Source organism: Meleagris gallopavo, chromosome 4 (assembly GCF_905368555.1).
Source record: "Meleagris gallopavo chromosome 4, MGAL_WU_HG_1.1, whole genome shotgun sequence".
In the NCBI taxonomy this organism is placed as follows: Eukaryota; Metazoa; Chordata; class Aves; order Galliformes; family Phasianidae; genus Meleagris; species Meleagris gallopavo.
In genome coordinates this window covers 35,865,101-35,888,523 of record NC_139407.1, presented here as the reverse complement: position 1 = coordinate 35,888,523, position 23,423 = coordinate 35,865,101, and the positions used below count along the sequence as shown (strand labels likewise).

Below are 23,423 nucleotides of genomic sequence, written 5' to 3'. Positions count from 1 at the left end.
TTTTTCAGATCTTCCCGTAGCTTAACCTTAGACAACTTTTTAGCATTTTCACAACATGGTTACAGCAATTTATTTTTATAGCCTGGAGAAATTAGAAGTCTTCAAACTGCATTAGCTTCAGACATAAATGGGGGAAAAAAGTCAAAAGATAGGGCTGTATTACACATCTGTTTTAAGCTATGGCCAAAGTATTTTGAGTGCTCCAGTAGCATCAGAGCTACTTTGGTGGATTGGATTGTTGAAAAGAAAGGCGAAACCAGTGCAGATAACCTGTGTAATTTCATATGATCTAATATTGTGCATCTTCATGTGTCTTTGTGCATGTCATTCTTAGACAAGAAATTGTAATGGAGCTGTATTATTTATACAATAAACATACAGAGGTGTTATTTGAAGAAATCAGCCTAACAGTTAGTCTGGTCTTTTATAGCTTAATTTCTTTTCCTGAAGACCTTACTTGTTTCAGTGTTCAATGGCTTTCTATCTCCTTTTTACTAGTTTACTTTCATCATGACTGAAATATCTGGGAATGGACCTCTGTCCATTGAACGTCCAGCGAATATCCTTGAGAGCTTCAATGTCCAAGAAGTTTTTAATAGAAGTACAGCATGGTCAGGCTACAGAAGATACTCATGAAGCCATTATACTTTCTCTGATTTAAAAACAGACAAACAAACAAAAACCCAACAAAGGTAATGCTTAAATGCATGCTTGCAGTGGAGAAAGCCTTAAAAAAAGTAGTTTTGTGGAAAATTATACTTACACCAATTAGTAAGCCCAGGAAGAAGAGAATAATCTGACCATAAACTCTAAATCAGATGAAGACCTATCTTCATATTTTAATTCAATATACTATTAGCAAAAATAGAATGAATAAACAGTACACTTCAACAGGAGGAAAAAGAGTCCTACCTCTTCAATAACAGAGATATGAAAACAATAGCAGAAAGCTGGCATGCAATAAGTCTGTACCGTTTTGTTCTTGAAGCTTTTATCTGAGAGAACTCTGAACTGTATTGCTTGATTTCTGTCTGGATCAAATAAAAAAGATATAGAAAAAGCTTGTAGAACCTATCAGAAAATAGACACTTCTTCAAGTGGACACAATTAGATAAAATCTTTTCAGAGTTTCACATTGAAAGATATGATAATAGTTTTGTTGAGAGACTTTGAATAATCATATAGGGAGTGCTAAGTTCCCACAGCACAGTCTTGTGGAAAAAGATTTTTCCACTGAGTTGTTTTACAGGTGAATAAAATGGCTTACCAGCATTTCAGTCCAACTATATTGAACAGGTATATCTGAATTGCTTCAAAAGGTTTAAATATAGATTTCTCAAAACTGCTGTACTCTACAGTGCTAGAAAATAGTTAAGCTATTGTTTTAAACTTCATTCTTTCGAATCTTCTCCCATTCTATATCAGGAAAACAAAAGCTTCTAATAATTTAATTATCTTAAAAGAGATGAGAACAGTAGAAGGTAAATGATTAAAAATAAGGATTTGTGCAGTTTGAGAGAGAATTAGAATTGCAGCTTAAACCTGGATTTTGTGTTCTCATTCTCTAGAATATGACATTATCTCTAATTCTGAAGAGCTTTAGAAACAGCGTTGTTGGCTTGGGATGTGGAGGGATTTTTGTGGCAGGTAATTTTATAGCTACTGGGGTATTTGTTAGTCTTAGAACAGTAGTAAGAGGTCAAGGAGATTCAGCTTCTGCTGTGCAGGCAGAGGTCTGACACTATGCTCCTGCTTTGAGGAAACTTAAAACTGAGTAAGTGCATGATCTCAAGTGGTTGCATTTTGTTGTTTTTTTGTTTGTTTGTTTTTTGTTTTTTTAGTCCACATCATTACCTTGTTCAGTAACACATTGCTCCTTTTGTGTGTGCATATTAGAGAAGTACAGAGCAAACATAAAACCTAAATCTGAGCAGAACTGCAGTTTATTTTGGGAATTAAGTATTGTTGTATTCCTTCTCTGAAGACAAATCATGGAAAGAATGAAGTAGGTGAAAAGATGCACTAAAAATATATGCTGGCTTGTGCTGCTTGTTGTCACAAAACAAAACAAAAAAACAACGAACAAACAAACAAACAAAAAAACAATCCTAAAAAATCCCTCTAAGTTTGAAAGGGTAATGGAAAATGGAACAACTTTGTCTCTTCATAATTCTTTTTGAGAAAGGTTGAAAAGATTCTGCAGTTGACTACTTTGTGGAGTTATTTCCCAGCCCTAGCAGACCAGATGTGTCCGGTTCCGATTGCTCTTTAGCTATGTATCTCTTCTGCTAATTTTTTGGACTTTGTTAGTGCTCTTAAAGTTGAGCTAGGTGTTAAGATGCTTCCAGCGATAGCAAAATAAACTGTTTCTGAGAAATGGTTACAAATCTGACAGTAAGTTCAGATTTTTATGCCACTGTCTCCAAACTTACTTGTGATGTAGCTAAGCTGATAAAAGTTGTGATGTGAAAGTACTGGATAGCATTTGCTTAAGCAAAATCTGAGGTCGAATCAAATAAGACTTTCCCCTTTCAGATGTTATTCTTTTATGTTTGTCACTAAAAGATATAGCAAATGTTGAGTCTTTCAGACAATGTGTTAAACATCCTTTCAGAAAATAATCAATGTAAGTTTTCTTTCATCTCTAAAAGTTGGCTTTGGCTGTCTGAAGTAGGGCAGGAGGCAATGAAGCAGCCCTACATCCTCTTCTCTTGTGCAGCAGGTCACTGGGCAGACTGCTTTGGTGCAGGCTTCCCTATAGCAGCAATGTGCTGGGGGCTGATGTGATGCTATTGCTGGTCTGTGCCACTCTTGGCAGTGGTTGTTATTTTTTGTTTGAAGTTAAATGGTCACAAGATGAAACAGAAATAAACCTGGAAGAAAAAAGAAATCTATGGTTTAATGAATCACTATTAAAATGTTTTCAGTCACTTATACTTAAGTTTATACAATGATTTTCACTCATGCAACTTATGAGCACGCAATAGTTATGCAGAAATTGCTGTCAACCAGAAAGTAAAGGATAGCTTACTAAGAAACCTAACAAAGCAGTTGAATTCAATAACAAGCAGTTAATTGAAACCAAATACTGTAGTATCTGTGGGCGGTGTGTTGTAAAAAGGTTTTTTTTTTTCTTTATCAGAAAGGGGCAAAACATCCAGCTGTATCAAGATTGAAGCTGTAACTCACTTAATAAAATTGGCCATGGGGGATGATGAATGTATTTATCTTCAGTTTCCGTCATCTTAAAAAGTGTAGTTTGCAGTCCTTGAAATGTATACAAATGCACTGAATATCCATTTGCTGCATGGATAAAACTACTCTGTAGCAGCATCTATGTATCTGGGCACCCCAAAATAAGCTTTCTTGTAGTTAAAATGTTTTTTTTTATTCTGAGTAAAACAGTTAATAACAGAGCTTTGTGGTTCCTATGGGATTCTGTGTGCTATCTCAAATGCACGCCTGGAAGGGTTGACACCACGATTGCAGCAGCTCACCTCAGTCTGCACTGAAAAGAGCAAACTTACCCTGCCTCCCTCCAGTCATCCTGAAGTGTTAATTCCATTATTTGCTAGGATTGTAGCAGACAGAGCGATGGGCACTTTTCTGTGTTAGAGGGTCTTGAGAGGACAAAACTGCAGTCTCCCTTATGTTTCATCTGATCTGCCAAGACTTCTACTACACCCTTTTCAAATATGAGCAAGAAGCATCTTGCTGCAGCTAAGGGCAAGTAAAGTAACTGTTGGATGGTAAGACGTATGATACTCCTCAATCTGGAGACAGCTGACACTTAAAAAGGAATTCAGGTGGTTTTGGGAAAAGATGATAAAGCTATGGAGATGCTAAGGTTTAGCTTAGGTGTTATTTAACCACAGGTAAAAACTTTCAATTTCACTGATTCTTTAGTGAAAGCAGATAAATGAGGTTTGTTTTAGTAACAGTATTCTAATGAATAAATACCCAAGCACCATAGATATGTGCATTTAAATACACACATCTTTGAATTACTTTCATAGCATCTCATATTTAATGCTAACTGCCTTGGAATGTTTTATGTTTTTAATTTGTGCTTGTCTTTTGAGAATGAATAGCAAAATATTAGCATGACAGTTTCTCATTTTTCAATAATGATGGTGGTATTTGTGACCATCAAGCTAATATACTATTAAAGCATGCCATTCATGGCTAACATGCTCAATGTATCACAGTGGCAATGGGAGAACAAATATCTGTGTCTCCTAAATACCCAGAATAGGAAAGAAAGGATCATCCTGTACTATGGTCCAAAGGACATTTTCTTGGTTTCCAAGGACTCTAAGATTGTTTCTGTGGACCTAAAGACAATCAAGACATGATCTTTCAAGACAAATCACAAACCCTTTTAGTGATCATTCTGTACCATTGTTTCACTGATTGGGAATGCCATTATGTCCTTAATATTCAAAAGCAGAGGATGAAGGGGAAAGAAGAAGAGGGGGAAAAAAGGTTAGTAGGAGTAGGGTAGATTTAAACCTAATGCTTAAAAACGCCCATAATCTTCTATTATGGAAGAACCCTATAAGTCAATGCAAGGAGGACACTTGAAAAGAGTTAATAATGCCTGTTGGTAATTACTGCTTAGCTGCACTTCCCAGTAAGACCTGCCAATGGGAATCACTGGGCTGATTATTCTGTCCCTCCTAGTAGAGCTTTACTATAGGACTCCTGTTCTCTGTCACTAAAGGTCCACTGATTCGCCTGATTGTGCTATCAAGAACAGCTCTTCACACAAAAATAAGTGGAGCAGATAACTGGGAAAGACTCTGCACGGTAGCAGTATTCAACATTAGAGACTTGTAGGTTTTGCTGGTTGGTTAATTTTTTTTGGCAAAATCAGTAGAAAGCTAGAATAAATTCTATGCAGATGTCCCTAAATTGGAATATCTAGTGAATGTGAATTTTGGGAATCAAAGAAGTATAATGCCATATAAGGAGGAAAAACTATTATTGTCCTCTCATCAACTACTAGGATGTCAGATGGAAGCTGTCTTTTTTAGGTATGATGTTGTATGAATCCCTGCTTGAATATTTGGTGTGTTTCTAAAGATTGGGAAACCTAAGTAAGCTACTTTGGTTTTATGCATGTTTCTTTTTTTCCTTTGCCAGTTTCTAGTTTAAAATGCATGCTGTGCATGTGACAGCTAGCAATTCCGTTTCTGAAGGCTTCTTAAACTAGCGAACAAAGTAATTGTTGGTTTCCCTACCACATAGCAAAGCATGTCGTACATCTTCATCTTCTATGTTATAGGCAAAGACAGATAGCTTAGAATAGCAGTTCGCTTTATTTTTTGCACATGGAATAATGTCAATACTTAAAAAAGTATTAAAAAGTTCTCATGATTATTGTTGCCTTTCCATGAAGTAAGTTTGATTTTTTTTAAAGCAGAGATAACTGAACATTTAGGAGGAAGAGAAATTAAAATTGTTTCACAAAGTTGTGCATGCACACGTGAACAGTTCTTAAAGATTGTTTGCTAAAACTTCTTTAACTTTTGGCCAGTAGACTTTAATCCCTAGTAGATCCACACTTGTTAGAATACAGTATTTAAGAATTAGATTAGTCAGCAGCTTACCATAAGTTAAAATATTCTTTAGTAGGCTGAAAATCAAATAGACTTGAACAGTATCACCCATGCCATGGACTTAGTATGTCAGAAACAAGCTGTCTGGGGGTTGGGTCTTCATGAGATGAAAACTAGCCTATTTACCTTTGGAGAGAGTGAATATGAGGTAAAAAGTAATGTGCAATTATTTATGGGTTTTTTTTAAGCTAAAACATATATTTTATCATCCCTGCTCTGTTATTTCCATTGTACTTCAGTGAGTTCTGGTTTAGTGGGCAGTACTGGTGTTGGACTAGATGATCTGAGGTCTTTTCTAACTTTAATGATTAATCTCAAATGTTAAAGATGAATATTTCTGTTTCTCTTCCTTGGTTTGGAAAATTTACTGGGTTTCCAAACGCTAGCTGTTTGTCTTTTTTTTCCTTCAAATATTTATAGTTTAAAATAGTCTGCAGGCTAAAATGTGCATTGTGTGACAACTTTGAAATTATTTTGTTTGTTCCTTCCTTAGCAAGCCTATTTTGCTTGAATTATGTTCTTAGTGTTACCTGAGAACTCTTGCAGAAGTTTGCTTTTTTTCCTCTTAACTGAGAGCAACTCGATATTTCTTGGCTGTTCTTCCGTTTGAACAATCTAAAGGCTATGACTTCAATTCCAACAACTAAATTGCATAGCAATAATCTTTTATAGGCATTTTTCTGAACTTCACATTCTCTTGATTTTAATACCTTGTGCAATTTCTCAATTTTACATAATTCCCCTCTTCGTATTTGAATTTCCCCATCTTTTTCTGCAGTTAACTTAGTTCTCACTTTGTGTTGCTGTCACTGCTAGTGACTTAATTTTTAAATTCATGTAGATATGTTGCTATCGACACAGTCCTATGTCATGATAGTAGCCTATCTACTCTTTGCCTCCATTAAGGATGTTTGCTGTGAGAGGTTCAGCATGACCTTTGGTGGAAATATTTTGTGCCTGGTCTTGCCGTCAGGTCAGAAGCAAATATTTGAAGTAGCTTTGTCTGTTCCCTAAAAATAAATAAAATTGTCGAGTGTATTGTGCTGGATGCAGGTACATCTTTTCAATCATTTTTTAATATAAAACCTCTCTGTATTTATGGAATGATAGGATGCTGTGAAATTATGCTTATCAAATACTGCTCCATCTCATGATATATGCTCTTTTACCCAAAGACTACTGAAAATACAGTGTGATGTATTGAAGGATCAGCATTTATTTGTGTTTTTATATACACCTACTTAAATATGTGAGGCAAAGGTATTCTGTTTTCCTGTCCTTTCATAAGATACCCCCAAATACTCTTCTTTCATTGGTGAGTATTATTGTAGCAATGCCTTTTGGATTTAAAACAAAGAAGCAATGATTGCTGAAATTTTAATGATGTTGCAGAACTGTTAGGTCATGGCTTGAACTGGTGATTGAGCACCTGGTGAAGGGGTGTGGTTGGCCCAGGGAGCATGGGCAAATTGTTTGCACCTGTGCTCCCCAGGTGACCAGAAAGGGTGAACCAAGGGTGGAGCCATATTGGGCTCATATAAGGGCTGGCCACTGAAGAGATTATTTCTTTGACCTAGGCTGCTTCCTGAGAAAGAGTGCTGCATAGTCAGAGATCTTCACCAGTTGGGTGAGTTCAAATCTTCTTTCTGTATGATCTACCTGTGAATACTTTGACTGGTATTGCTAAGAGCCTGTCAGAAGTAATTGCACTTCTTCATAAGCAGAACAGATAACCATCCTTGCACTGTCTATTTCATTATTATATATTATGTTAACCCACAACCTAGTGTTCCTAATGAATGCTGATGCTTTGAGGGCTTTTGCTCCTTTAAGTATGAACTTGAATGCAAATAATTTAGGTGTACATTAAAGGGTAAGGTAGTTTTTGCAATTCTGAAAATAGCTGCAAAATACTTAGATAATCCTGTGCTTAGAAAGGAGAAAATCCAAGAATAATTTCAAAATACAGTCATGGCTGACTATATTCTGGATGCTCGTGTTTTTGGCTTCTTAAGGACTCTGATGTCAATGTTAAGAAAACCATCGTGCTGCTGTATGTTCCACACAGGTGAAAATGCACTAGAAATGACTTGTGTTAGGCATTCCCTCTGTGCATGTCCTGTTTTATTTACCAAAAGTGCTGAGCGTAGAGCAGTGTAACACAAGTTCTGCTTCTACAGATGGTAGAATGGTTTTAATTAGGATTATTTTCCTGTTCTAACCTGAAATGTTTGAGATATATTCATGTTAGGAAATATAACCTTATCATAAAGGTCTCCTAGCACTTAAGCTGTGGCTGGATGTTCAGTAAGTGGCCAGAGGGTGTGTTTAATTGTATACTGTCATACAAGTGATCTTGGGAGCAGTTTGGTGTACTAGTTATTATCTTCAGAGGTGTTCAGAACAATTTCCAAAGGCCTCAAGAAAAGCTTGAGTTAAATATTGTCTCTCGGGAGAAAATCAGTAGTACTTCAAAAGAATTTTCAATAGTCTTTTAGATACATTGTTTTCTGCTTGAGACCTGAAATATGAAACCATAGGATGCAACTGTTGCAGGATAAAGTGTGGAAAACGGTTTATGTTGGCCAGCTGGGTTTTGGGCTAACTCGTCTACATTCTTTTGCAGATCACTTGTTGTTAGGCTACACTTTTTCTGTCTACCTACTGTACATAAAGACTTTTGTACAGAGGAGGAAGTACACCACATAGAGAAAATTTTCTGAAAATTTTTAAATTTGAACAGTTTTCAAGCTTCTTAACACTGAAACTTCTTTTAGAATCAGTATTTCTCCAAAGAGGCAGTAGGAGAGAGAATTGTCTCAGCCTACTGTTGCCCTAGAATTTCTTGATTAGATGCTTCCCACAGATGTTCTGGGGATGAGAGAACTTCTACCATCTTCCCACTGAGCATCTGAAGTTCTCAGGCTTGGATTGCTCTGCTATCTGAAACAGTCTATTGTCAAATTGTTTTCAGTTAAACAGAAACAGTGTCAGCAGAAAAGCAGGCCAGAGTCTCTCTTTCACATTGTGCCTGCAGCGTGATTGGTGAACTGAAATTTCAGAGGAATAACAACAAACAGACATTTCACAGTGGTGTGGATGGATGTCTGCATACTTCTGTACTGGAGACAGAAAGGGATGGGGAACTGTAGGAAGGAAGAAAATACCTCTTTCACCTTTTGGTTCATAGTAACTTAACATGGCATATGCCTGGAGAGCAAGACCAGTGCTGTCTCTGCAGGTTACATGTGGGGAGAGAATACAGTTTCTGAAAGGAAGATAATACAGGGTGATTGGATAACATAACAACAGAAAGTGGTAAGCCTTGGGAACCTATTCCTTCATTACACGCTGACAGACTTCCCAAAGAAGCTATTCTGAGGCTGGTTTTGAAGGTCTTTGTTCTGAACTTGTGGATCTATAGTTAGGCCTATTTCACTGCCATAAGTCTGCTTGTATTTCTCATTCTGGAGAGTTCATTGCACTGACACAAAAACATGTTCTTTAAAATTGTATGTGGTGGTGTTTCAAGTATCCTTTCTCAGAACGTGCAAAATAGAAATATTAACTGAGCTCACAAGAACAGGTTTTTCATCTAACTTCTGCCTGCACTTTCTTCCCAATAATGGCACCTAGCTTTCTCATATAGGAGAAATGGTCACTTTTAAATGGTTCTTGGATCATCCATCCTTTAGTAATGTTTCTCTAAGGACTGCACAGAACCTAGGGAGACTATTTCTTAGAGGAGTTTTAAATCTCTGCTGATAGTTGGTACTGAAAGAAGCTTTAGAGGCTTGTTTTGATTAATTTGAATTAAAATAAATAAATAAACTGAAGAGAGGGGAAGGAATGTTATGACCATTCAGCAATGTACCCCAGGACATTTCCTGCACTGTTGCAATTTATATTTTGTTACTGACTGGAGAAAGTAGCAATATATTTCAATGCAAGTCAATCTTAGAGTCAGTGAGAAACAGGCATTTATAAATTTACCAAAAAAGCAACCATACAAGCATTATGGAACTTTTCCATGGTTGCTGCATGATTATAGTAGAGGCTTACATTAATACATGTTGATATTTTGAAAGGTATTGCCAATTTGCTCTAAGGTGACATTACATTAACCATTCTTCACTTCGGAAATGGAATCTCTAGAGCATGAAACATGTTGAAAAATCTTCACAGATAAATTTCCAGATGATCTGTGTCTAAAGAAGGTTGGCCAGCAGGGCAAGGGAGATGATTATCCACCCTCTGCCTTCATTTGCAGTACTGTGAACAGGTCTGGAGCCCCCAACACAAGAAAGACATAAAGCTATAAGAGTGGGTCCAGAGGGGGCCCGTGAAGATCAGAGGACTGCATCACTTCATATGAAAATAGATTGAAGAAGTTAGGCTTGTTTAGCTTCAGAAAGAGAAGGCTCTGAGGAGACCTCATTACAGACCTCCAGTATTTGAAGGGACATCAGAAACATCTGGGGGTTTCTCAGGAGAACTTATTTGATGCAGAAGTGCAGGCTTCTCTTAGCTCAGAATAGGAAAAGGATACATTGGAAGGGGCTACTTTAATCATATATATTTCAACTGTGTGTTGTATTGCATATCAGGAAAAGATATATGGCTGAAGTCTTCAAGCATCATGCTGGGACCAGGTAGTTGAGAGATCTACTTTGCTCAGTGTTTGTTCCAACAGTCTCAGAACTGTACAACAGTAGTCTCAAATGTACAGTTTTCTAGTCAAGCTTTACAATAACAGCAGAGAATAAATGACATTGTATAAAACAATTTAGAATATTTACAAGCACTACCTGAGCTCTCTGACAGCTCAGTCTCCCTCATGTTATCGATGCATTGCTATAAGGCATTGCATTCCTCCCAGCTCTCAAACATATGCTGTGGGACTTGTCTGTGTGATCCAGGTGTGCCTGTGCGAGGCTTGTTTGAGGCCCTTTTTAGTATGCCTTTGGGCCTCTCACTTGCAAGCAGGAGGAACTGTTTTCTACTTCTCCATATGCTTGTATCTCACTGAAGTGCAAATGGACCCTTCTGGGTACCACAGGTGTTTGTAATAAGACACTCGTATTACAGATAGCCATGATGCTGTCACCCTGAGGAACTAACAGTACATTAATGCCTGTTGTGTTTGCCTTTAGTGTTTGTCTCATTGTGTCTGGTACAAATAACATACTTTCAACAAGTATGCTTGCTCTGATTTCCCTGCTAAATGCAGAATATGCAGTTTTTACAAAACTTGTTGTTCACTAGTGCTACTCTAATATTAGTGCTAAATACAAATCAGCTTTTTCAATTATTTCCTTAGTATTTGGAGACTTTGGAACTGACTGGTTAGTTGTTTGGCTACTTCATCTGCTAATACAGATATTTTTAGATATCTTTTCTGTTAAATGTAGCTGTCATAGACAGCTTACTCCTACATGCTTGGACAGTTTTATATGAATTTCTTTTTTTCTTGACATTTAGTCTTCAGCAATCAGTAGAAATTGTCTTTTTTTTTTTTTTTAAATATGAGCACTACATGGCATAAAAGTAGTTACACTATCATATTGAATGCATAGGAAAAATATCATGTTGCACTTGGGGGCTTGAGAGCTCTCTTTTGCATTGATTTCAGGACTGGAAATGTTACTCTGGCTACCTTTTGCTCAACCTAATCCTCTGAAATTCATTTGTCTGAGACAAGCCAGTATACTTGCATGTAGGTTTTTTTGTTTGTTTGTTTTTAAGTGATTTGTAAGCTTTGAATTTTATCCTTCTCCCCCTACACTTCCTTAACAGATAAGCTTAGCATGGAGACCTGGAGACCATTTTTCTCTTGTGGCTGTAATGCCCATTACTTTGATTAGGACTTGTTTTGAGATATGAAGTGCTTTCTTTTTGTCCAGAGACTTTCACTGTGATGCCTGAGATAATTCTGGTGAAATGATATAACCTACATCATATTTTTAACTCTATTTTGTCCTTATACTAGCCTTGTCTTGGCTTTTGCCTGTTGTAATGGTTCATCAGAAGCTAAATGCTGTTGTTTCATTTACTATCCATCTATCTGCACTGTCTGCATGTTTTGAATTCTTGGCTGTGCCTTAAGCTTTGTTCTAGATCAGGTGCATTCTGCTGCCTTGGCAGTAGTGAATTTCAGACCTTCTACTAATCATCTGAGGATTGCTTAAATTCCAGTCTCTGTTCTGATTTAGTTTTCATTCTTATCGTGTTACCATTGTTTTTGTGTATCCTTTTATCCTTTTATGTTTCAAATGCACTATTCTTAGGTCAAATACAAGATTTATCAGTTTTCATTTATATTAAAATTTAGTAATTTAATTACTAAATTTAGTGCATTTAGCCTTTATGTGAGCAATAAAACAACTTCTGATCTCTGCAGGGCTGTGCACTTCCCTTCATAAGGAGTAATCTATCTGTGGATCATTAGACAACAAAACATAAGATTTCTCTCTGTGTCCAGGTACTTTCTCTTTGATCTCTGATTGGACCTGGGGGAAAAGATTTATTTGGAAAGAGCATTTAAGCCTACTTCTGCCTGTTAATTTTGGACGAGCTATAAAGAAGTAGATGAATACGAAGAAGTTGGGTAATGTACTGTTTTCCGGGATAAGATGCCTATGTATATTTTAAAAAGGACTTATTGGTATCTAAGAACCAGTTGTATGGAAACTGCTGAGTCACAGCTGACCCACTGATTGAACACCTGGGGAAAGGACCTGATCAGCTCTGGGAGTACAGGTGAAGGCAATTCAGCTGTGTGACCAGAAGAGGTGGAGCCTGGCTACACCTCTCTTAGACCTCATTTAAGGGCTGACTGCTACTGAAGAAAGATTTTTTTCTGGAGATACCTCCTTTGTGAAGTTTACCCCTGTGAGCCTAGATCTTCAGAGATGGGTGAGCATTCCTTTTATCCTTCCATTATAACACATTTCAACTATATTAGTCCCCATGTTATTACACCTCTTGCATCACCATTCCATCGCGTTGATCTTTCTGATTGTTACATCAGTCTGAAAGGGAAAGACTTAAAGGTATTACCTTAGAAGTAGGAGGTTCAGAGTACCTTGTGTTCTTATTCTGTGTATGCTTCCTACGCAGCACTGAACAGACCACTTCAATACAGTTGAGTAAAAGTAATAAACTGAAGTGGTATGGAAACATTTTTTTCTCCAGACACCTAAAGTAGCTGTCTTTTTCATTGTTTGTGAAAAATAAAAATATCTACAAATGAGTTATACACTTTAGGGGGTTACAATCTTTCACGGCATATTTCTCAAAAAATACTGTAATCAAAAGGCTAAGCAGTGGATGTTTTAATTTTTTTCCTTTTCTTGTGAAGCCACAAGAGAATAAAAGATCAATTCAACAGAAAGCTAGATAAGGAGGATAAAGCACATGAAGAGGAATGTGCAAAGAATATATATACCTGGAGGAAGGCACTTGGTTATGTTCCCAGCACTATTTATGTATATTTATTAGATAATTGTTAAGTAAAAGTTGTGACCAGTTGAAACAAAACTAAAATCCAGGTGTCTCCCTTTGAAAATGGAGATACACCTATTTTTCCTCTCCCATTCTTTGAGCTCACTGGTCTTTCATTGCTTACCGTATGGCATCCTGATTTCAAAAATAGTAGTAGAAATAGTAGTACCCCAGGAAAATCAGATTCAGTCTGGTGCTTTGGATAAGCTATAAGTTCCCAAGTTTCAGTGTATTAGCTGTGAACCCACCTAAGTATTCTATTGCAATTTAAATGCTCATAGTGACCAGGTCTATTAGTGAGCTGTCAGTGCAATAGGCATGCCTCTATAGAAGGCGAGAGTTGTAAGGAGCCAATCTCCTATGGAGAATGCTAAACCATTGTTTAGGCATATCTCCACTCTACCTTCAGAATGAACTCTATAAAACTTATTTGCAGCTCAAGTCAGCTCCATTCTGATGTCAGGTCTGGGCAGGTATAGGAAAAGCAGTGTTAGGACATTGATAATATACAGTCCAAACAGTGCATTGTTGGCATCTCACTTGGATGTAATATTTAAAAATTGAATATTAGGTGCCTGGATGCATTTGAAGATTTAGATATCTTTTTTTTCTGCTCTTTTCATAAAAATAGGAATTTATGACTTTGATGTTCAAAAATATATAAATATATGTTATCATATATATATGTTACCAACTATGTGTGTGTACATATATATGTATATATAGTTGATATTTCTATGAGGCTTTGGGAAAACATTATTGAAATTTCTAAGTTTTAAAATCTGTCATTTTTATATTGTATAGATATGAATAAGTGCCCTATGTGAAAATGAAACAAAGGAAAAACTCCACAGGCATTCATGCTTTCAAAGTAAATTAGTCTAGGATATTTGCTTTATCAAGCAATTTAGAAATCTGTGAGTCTTCTATTTTGTCTCCTGTTCACATTTAGAGGTAACTATTTCATAGTAAGTGCACACCATGTTGTATTTTTACTTTTACAATGGAATAGATTCACCTGTCTTCAACTTCACGGTGTCTTCCTTGAAGGCTTATGTATTCTACTAAGCTTAAATTTTGCAGCAACTGCAGCATTAGCTGAAATACTGGGATAATCTCTGTGGGCATGTATCTCTTTTCTATGAAGTTACTTCTGCCAAGTTTGTAGAAAGTGCCAAGACTCCTGGCATTCTCCTGTATTTTGTGCTCTGACATGATGCTGTCTTCAATATGCAACACATTCCCAGTAACTGATAATACATAAAGATGTCTTTTTCCATCACAGTGCTCTTGACTTGAACCAAGCAAAAGAATGAGACAATGTAATTTTTTAATTTCATTGTTGATTTAATTGTAAATATGCAGACTTTGTTAGTGATTCAGCAGTCTTTAAAAAGCCATTCTAAGAGCGCAGAGCTCCAAATATGATCATGTTTCTGCAACTGAGCTGATTTGGAGGTTCTCTTGCCATTTACTGAGAACAAGAGTACATAGGGGACAGTAGACCCCTTCTACAGAATAAAAGCTGAAGAAGTAACTTAAAACTTTCTTAAAATGCATTGATGGGAAGAATGGTGCCTCTGAAAACATACTTTTTTTTCCCCACGATTTATTTATTATTCCTTGATGAGGATAAAGCCTGAGCAATGATTCTTAAGTTAGATATCTTAGATAAGTTATGCTCCAGGCAAGGAGATTTTCTAAGCAGAAGGAACTATTGATCCTGTGTCTGACTTTATAGTACATGACTACAGTGTGCCATCCATTATAAGACGAACGAAAGACCATTAGCCTTCTCAAGCATTCAATTAGACTATTACTTTATCTACCGTAATTGATACAGCTAATAGTATCATATTTAATTGTTCCATATAGGTGGAAAACATGCTTGTTAGTGAGTCTCAACTAATTCACAGAATGACACTTAAGCAATAGCAGCAGAGCTGTAGGTGGGTTCCTGATCAGTTGTGATGGATCACCTTATTCCTTTGCTGTGATAGTTGAAAATGGTTCATGTTTGCTTCAGATGAATTCCAGTGTGTAGGAGCTCAGTTGCAGAGCAATTCAAGTGTACCTTCTAAAGGGATAGTACTTTATCATGTAGTATCAATAATTATAGTAATTATTGAATAAATAAAAAAGCAGTTTGTGTATGTTCCATAGTCCATTCATAATCACTTATTTTAGCTATGGATGAATTGATTATTTTCCTGCAAAGATGTATATGTGTGTATGTACGTATTAAAGATATGTTTGTATTTGGATACAAATGTGCATATATAGGTATATATATAATAGATACATGTACCTACATTTACAGAGTTTACAGAATTGTAGGGATTGAAGGGATCTAGAGATCACTGAGTCCAATCCCCCTGCAAAGCAGGCTCCCTACAGCAGGCTGCACAGGCAGGCATCCAGGTTGGTCTTGAATATCTCCAGAGAAGGAGAATCCACCACCTCTCTGGGCAGCCTGTTCCAGTACTTCCTCACCCTTACTGTGAAGCTCTTACATTTGCGCAGAACTTCCTATGCTTCAGTTTGTGGCCATTTCCTCTTGTCCTATCTCTGTGCACCACTGAAAAGAGTCTGGCCTCGTCCCTTTGCCTCTTGCATTTGCATCGCATATCAGGGAAGACTGCTACATCAGATCTAGAAATGCTGTTAGCAAGGACACATCTTCATTAACATCTCTAATTCACCTTATATCTGCAGGGATATATTATCTAACACGTTAGAACTGAGTCAGAAAGCAGGGTAACAAAAGCCTACTGAAACCTGATATTCGAACAAGTCAGTGAAGGGCATTTGGGGGAGGAAAGAAATATGAGATATAACAATAATTTCAAAGTGTTTTATCTGTTCTGCATAAATATTTGCTTTTTTCCACTAGTAACGTGTTCTTCCCTGTCAGTACTTGTAGTAACTTTTTGCTTAAATCTTTGCTTTCAGACTGTGTTTAGGCCATGCGTTTTGTTGGCTGATAATGCTTCTAACTCTTGCAGAAGAAATGAAATTCTAGATTGCCTACAATTATGTATGATATATGTATCATCCTGTAAGTTGGAAAATCGTACTACTTTAGTAATGTTAATTTTCTTCTACTTAACAGATGGATAAAGACTAGTAAAAACTTGATAAACTTCAATGATAAATACAAATGCCACTTCATCTTTTTATGAATAGCAGTTTTATGCAGGCTTCAAAGCAGAATTTGAGTCTGGATTATTTAATAGACCATCAGTTTCAGAAACTTCTCACTGGTACAGGAAATCTGCTTTTAGTTCTCTTACACAAAGGACTGACTGAGAGGGGAGGTGTATTTCCAGCAGTGGGCTGGTAGTTTTCACGGAGAGCTTTATATGGTGTATCATGGGTAAGTGGGTTTTGAATTAATAATGGAAATTCCTCAAAGAATATCCGCAAGCCACTTTGTAAGTATAGAGAACTGCAGCATCCCAGTGGCCATATCTTTATCACAGGATTATGAATAGGCTAACTGCTGAGATAAAACTGCATTGGAATCAACTTAATCCAAAAGAGTAAGCTTGAAATAGCTGAAGAATTAAGTAGGTAGGTAGGGAAAGGTCAGAATACTTTAAACACTATTTTTCAAGTGCCAGTATCACGTTTATCAAGTGTCACATTCCTAGAGGCTAAAGTGAGGGTTGCTAGAAACTGACATAAAATTACACTGAGAATTATTTGACCCCTGCATGAGAAAAAATGGCTGTCTTTTAAAAATTTATTTTTATTTTATCAATTATTCAATTAGATAGCCACTAGAGAATGCTAGAGAATGTATTTATTTCTAGTCACAGGACTGAGTGTTTCTACAGCTTCGATAACAATTATAAAAACTTTTTTTTTAATATAACTTAATATAACTGTATAACTTGACAATTTTTTTTGGGGGGGGGAACTCAAAAAATAATCCTGTTCTACTAGTTGGTAGTTCTTTGGAAAATTAAAAAGAAGGGGAGGAAAAAAAAAAAGATCCGTGTTAAAAAGACTTGTTGCTAATTTTGAACATCAGCCATCATTCAGAAGCAGTTTGCACAAGTATGAAGTCACAAGATCAATATATTTCTCTAAAATTGAGATGTTGAAAGATCTGTTACCACTCTGAAAGGTCAAACTTTCAATTTGAGTCTTTGTAGTCAGGAATAACAAGGTATTTTGCCTTGGACCTGAAATACCTTCTTTGTTTTGTCAAACTTGATGCTGCTTTTGAAATGAAATATTTCTGCAGAGAGATCTTATACTGCTTGTAGTTGTTACGTCCTTATGAGTTTATCAAAACTGCATGCAAAAGACAACAGTTTAATGCTGTATACCTGTTTTGTTATATGGTGATGCTTATACGTAGACCATGTAATATGTTTTATGCATACTTTCAATTAAGTAAAGGGAACTGAATTCATACACTTTTCTTTGAGCATAATTGACCCAGTGTATGTGGACTTGAATTTTATTTTTTACTAAAATGCTTTTTGTTTTTCTAATACATGCACACATGCGAATATATAACAATGTAGCTGTAAGGAGAAAAAAAAAAAAAAAGATTGCAATTATATGTATGAATTTACAGTTTAAAGAAAAAACTCTTATCAGCTTCATATATTTTATTGAAAATTACTGTCAATTTGTACCACAGGTGACTTGTGAACAGTCAACTGCTTTTTACTGTGTGTAAAATTTAAAGTAGGATTGTATTACATGACTAGAAAATAACTGAAGAACAAATTAGGAAAATCTCTTTATTTTCCAGCTCAATAACATCTTTAAAAGTTACGTAAATTTTAAACTGCAAAGCATGTAATATTTGAAAAGCTCTTGACTTGAACAAGAGATAAATGTTTTTGTTTTTTACGTTGCCAGAGTTTTGAAAATCTAAGGGACATTTCAAATAAGTGGCAGTGCGAAACTGTGAGAATGTAATTATTTTTCTACAGCTATTCTTAGCTTTGCTTTGAACAGTTTGATAATTGAATAAGTCTCCTAGCAGTTTGAAGTTAGATTCACAGCCTGCATCACTGTGCAATGGCCTTTATCATTTCATTCTTGGAATATTGTTTAGCATCTGTCTTCTTGTCTATATTTCTCATGCCAGTATAAAAGACAAAGCAGTTTTCCAGTGATTCATTTCTTTCAATTGCTGTGTTTATTTTCATAAATAGTTATAATTGTTAGGTGAACTAGTACTGAGGTTTATTGTAACAGCAATTTATAATGGTGCAGCATTTCAGTAACAAGTGAAATCTTATGGGGAATAACTAGTTTGTCACATCATTGCAAAGTATTTGTAAAAGGAAGTGTTATGATCAAATGTCACAACAGTGATAATTTGTTTTACATATGAATAGCTTCATGCTAATATTTGTCAATATTACATATGCTTCAAAAACTTCATAAATTCATTTTAGTTTAAATGGATGGTGCTAGCAGGCTGTTTACATGACATATTACAGTTACACAATTTGCAACCTGTATCCCCTTTACTTTTAGTAAAAGTATGGAAATACAACTGGAAAGTTCATCTTCTATGAACAGTACTTGACTGCCAGCTATAACTGGTTGAATAATTTTTGTTTCTACTAACGTTTGCTAATTTTTGAGCAATGAAAAAATTGAGATGTGTTGGGCAGTGAAAAACATCTGCAAATGTTCTGGTACTTCAATTCTTAAAGGAAATTAAGTTGAGCAGGTTTATTTTGATGTTTGTTTTCTTTTTGAAAGTCAAACTCCAATGTTGTAGTTCACAATCAGATCAGCCAACCTTTTGTATTATGGGAACACCTAAAAAGTGCTGGGTTTTTTGGATGCCAAGTGAAGTTTCCTGCAATTAAAATTTTGCTCCTTTATGTGCCATTTCTCACAGGATAATACTTTATTTACAAGATGCATTTTAAAGTACACAGCAGTAAAATCGTAGTTTCTGCGGTATTGGGCTTCTCAGATAACAAATAGACTTTACAGGATGCATATGATTATGAATAGGTAGTGCTGGAAACTGGTTCATATTTGACATGCAAGTCCTAGAAGCATTAACAAACTTAACACTGTAAATGAAGTTTGTGCCTAATCAAGATGTATTAAAATATTTTTATTTGCTAATTGTGTTTGTTTTTGAAGAATCCTTCTGTGAAGTTACAAGTAGTCTTGCCAGCTCATAAAGCCCATGTTGCACCCACAATACTTGCAGACTTTTTTGTACGGATGGCTGTTCTGGTTGACGGGTCAACTATATCTAACTCTGCATCACCTCTCATTCACATACATTTTCAAGTTAGTCACTTTGGTTGTACTCCTGTCTTTTCATTAGTGTAGTTCTGTTAAAGTGAATGTGGTTACATTGTTGCATGCGCAAGTTGTGTGTTATTTCAAATGCTTCTTGAAGACTTCCTTTGTGTTTCTTTTAATTAACTTATCTATAAGTTGAAATCTTGCATAAAATATTTCAGTTGTATGTTCACAAGATCACTGTCATGCAGATAGCCACTGTTGATTAAAATATCAAAAGCAATATGAAGGACATAATCTCCGAAGGAAAAAAAAATGGAGTAATGTTGTAAATATATAGAAGCAATCTGATTTCCAGTTAATTACAACGTTTTTAAGTTGTGAGTCTTCCCTTCTATTTTGTTGTTACTCATTTGTACAAATAGTTACACATCTCTCATTTAAAAAAAAATACTTATTTCTGTAGGTTTAGACCTTAATGAAAACAGTTTTGTCTAAAACTTCAATCTAGACAATGGTAATTGATGTAATAGAAGTAGAGGTCATTGGGAATATTTCAACTGTATAAATAAATTGTGGTTTTGCAGTGAACTATTATTAAAGTTTCAGCATATTTAGAAAAACTTTTAGTATCCTTGTGTAGGTTTCACATGCAGTGACTGTTTCTTCTTTTTCCAAATACCACTGATTTTTCCATTTGCTCTTTTTGGTTTCTATTTCAATGATGCTCCTATCTGAAATGCTTACATAGATTAACCATTCCCCAAATGAAGTTTCCTAATTTTCTTTTCCAAATCCATTGTTTTGCATGGCCTTCTTAAAAGCCAAACCATGATGATGCTCACCTGCACACTCCCATATGTACCTTACTAAATAACATCGAAGTTGGTTTATGTAGCTTCTGGATGTAAGTGTTCTACCACAGTTTTTTTTTCTTGTTCTCAACTTTTTTTCAGTAACTTTTGTCACATTTTCATATCAGCAGCTGTTTGCCAGGAACAAATATTTATATCTATACACATAAGGAATAATGTACATGGTACTCTACAACATATGAGAGTAGTGTATAATGAATTTTTTTGAAGATTATGGTAAATATTATTTGCTGCCTTCCAAGATTTGACATCTCACAAGAAGATCTTAGACATAATAGTCTTCTCTCTTACTTAATTGGTAAAACTACACTATACTTAACCACCATGTTTAGAGTTGCCCATGATTTACAACTAACAGTAACAATCACTTTGCTAAATATTTTTAAAATATCATGCTATGTGCATCCATCCAGCTTGTACTGTAGTTATAAATTTAAATGTGTTAAAAGTCTGACAAGAACTTTTTGATGAAGCTATTATTACCTAGGAGTTGAGTGATACCCCTTCATCTATAGCTTTCGTTTAATACAAACATCAATCAAATACATTGATAATGAGGCTATAATAGAAGCTTTAGTTGTTAATTAGTATGTGTAGCACTGGATTTGGGTGTATTTTTGACAGACATTGTCTCCACTGAAAATTTATTATCCTCAATTTATTATCTTCAATCTGGGCAAGTAAGTACTAGGCTTATTAAGACAGTAGGAGGGTCTGCATTCAAAAAAGGGGCAAAGTGCTTGTTTCATTTGTCTGTGCTCTAGGAAATCATTTTTCATCATTCTTCCAGCTGCAAATATCTGAAATGTCTGTAACCTAATCGAAGACCCTGATCCGAAGGCTGATAGTTTGTAACAACATTCCCATCAGTTCATCTTGCTGAGGATTAATTTTGTATTAACAAAGCACTCCCTGAGAATTAGGTGCTCCCAACAGATTGGAAGTGACCACTGTCACTAGGTTGTTCTTGCACCCCTCCTTTTTTTTCCCCCACCAAATGTCTCCATATTGGTTCTCTTTGTACAAATTAGCGGACTCATTTGAGGAAATTACCTCAGCATCACTGAGATATTCTCAAGTGTTCTTGTATTAACAGATTACGCAACCATTTTTACGTGATTTCACCTATATGCAATTAAACAAAAATCAGTTTAGCTTAAGCTATCCTTAATAGTCTTATTTCTCACACTTAGTGAGTATATGTTAAAAAGCATCTATTGAAAAAAACATTGACGTTTCACATGTTACAAGCCACACATGATCATGGGTTACAGTCTAAAAAACTGTATTCCAAATCTAAAACCCTACCTTGCAAAATACTTAAAGCATAAACAAGTAGGTCTGTGTTTCTCCTAGACTGATTTACTAGATCTATCGTTTAGTTGGATGTGGGTTTTTAGTGTTGGGGGAAGAAGATTTCTTACTAAATACCACCTTCCCTTGCTTGGGTATCAGATTTTCTTGCCATCTTCTCTAGAAGAAATGATTTGACCTGTCACACTTAATGTAAAAAGTCTGATAAAAGCATGCCCTAATGAGACATCTAACTATTACAATTTTTGTCATTGACTGCATACTATGCAGTCCAGTCTGTCCTTGGAAATGAAAAATAATTCCCCTATCAGCATCATAATAAAGCATGAAATCCTCAAGGACAGATTGAAGTCAGATACTTGATTAGTTTTGTCCAGAATATGACTGAATACTGTGCTCCTGGGGGGACAGTGGCAAGAAATAAAAATAAATAAATAAAATATCTTGTCTATAAATCTGTAGAAAACTTTGACATAGGGCACTTGTCACTCTATAACTTTTCAGAGATATCTAACTGCTGGGAGAGCTATGAATATAAGTGTTAAATAAAACAATGGGTTGACAATATATAATTTTTTTTCATTTATTTTTAAACCAAAGAGAAATGAGTTTTCCTTGCTAATGTCAGCATCATTGACTAGGTGGTAACAAAAGGTAGGGGCAGGGTTTGGCTCAGTACAGTTGGAGATGAGGAGGTGCTGGTGCCTATGATGGAGGGATCTGTTTCTGCCTGGGCTAGAGGTGATGCAGGCGTACTGCTAGTCCATGCTGGAGTACCGAGTGCGATATTGTGCCAGCCTCACCAGAGAAAGGGAAGAAAGGTGACAAAGTAGAAGAAGGAAGGATGTGATGAGCGTGGCTGTAAAACTTGTCCTAGTTTGTTGTACGGAAAGATTTGGATCTTCTATACCTGTCAGCAAAGCCATAAAAGAGAAGGACCATTTTATTATAGACTACATAGCTCTGAGTTTTTATGATTTTGCTGTCAGCCAAACACCAAATGAAGATTTTCTTCCAATACACATGAGGTGTATTATAATATAGCTCTCTTCTTTGCATCTTATGCTATTATATCTTTATACTTGTTACTGCTGTCCTCACAATTCTCACTGTTCTTTCTTCAGTGTGAATTGCTTGTTTGCAATATTTTCTGCTGAGCATTCTAATAATTTTCTAAGCCTCTTATTCATGTATAATAAAACAAGATGCTGTCTTAAAGTATCTGTATGTATGTATATGTATGTGTGTGCATATTTATATATAGACTGGCAAGTTCTTTGATGCAATATTGTATTCCATTGTATAGCAGCATATCTGTCACAACAGCATGCTCAGTTAATCATTGCAATAATCCTCCGAACTTGTTTAGATTTGTTATGTAACCAGGTAATGGGCAGCCACTAGGGATCAGACTTAAGTTTTTAAAGCTTCAGCATAGCTTGTTGTTTTCTCCGTACCCTCAGCTCTAGACCTGGGTACCTCTAGAGCTAATTTAAATAACACATTGGTTCCTTGTTGTTCAGTGGAAGATTCTAGTAGTAATTAATTCAACTTCCTAAGGCACAGGTTAACGAAGTACAGAATTTATAATTGTGTATCTAGAAAATAAACTTTAGGCTAAGTGCAACTGAAACTTATTTAAAAATATGAACAGTAGAAATTAATCATTTTGAAGATTAAACTGAAATTTGAATTTCACATTTTACTATCTTATATGCTTTAAAAGTTGCGGTGGTGGTAGTTGTTTTTTTTATGGAGTAGGACTAGTGAGGAAAAAATAAGAAAATGTCCAGAAACTTAGCTGCTACTTCAAGTTATACAATTGGAATCCTACAGTTGACCAGATTCTTCAGAGAAAGTAGTAATA

The 23,423-nt window shown here is 35.7% G+C and overlaps 1 long non-coding RNA gene across 17 annotated transcripts in view; it reads left to right on the top strand.

The window, feature by feature from the left end:
* Positions 1-23,423, top strand: part of LOC116216567 (uncharacterized) — a 488,234-nt gene that overhangs the window by 210,868 nt on the left and 253,943 nt on the right. The window contains exon 3 of one of the 17 annotated variants that reach the window (XR_014883027.1): positions 7,199-7,248. The exons of the other annotated variants lie outside the window; for them this stretch is intronic. This is a non-coding gene — a long non-coding RNA (uncharacterized LOC116216567). The remainder of the gene's footprint in view (positions 1-7,198; positions 7,249-23,423) is intronic. 17 annotated transcript variants of the gene reach the window in all.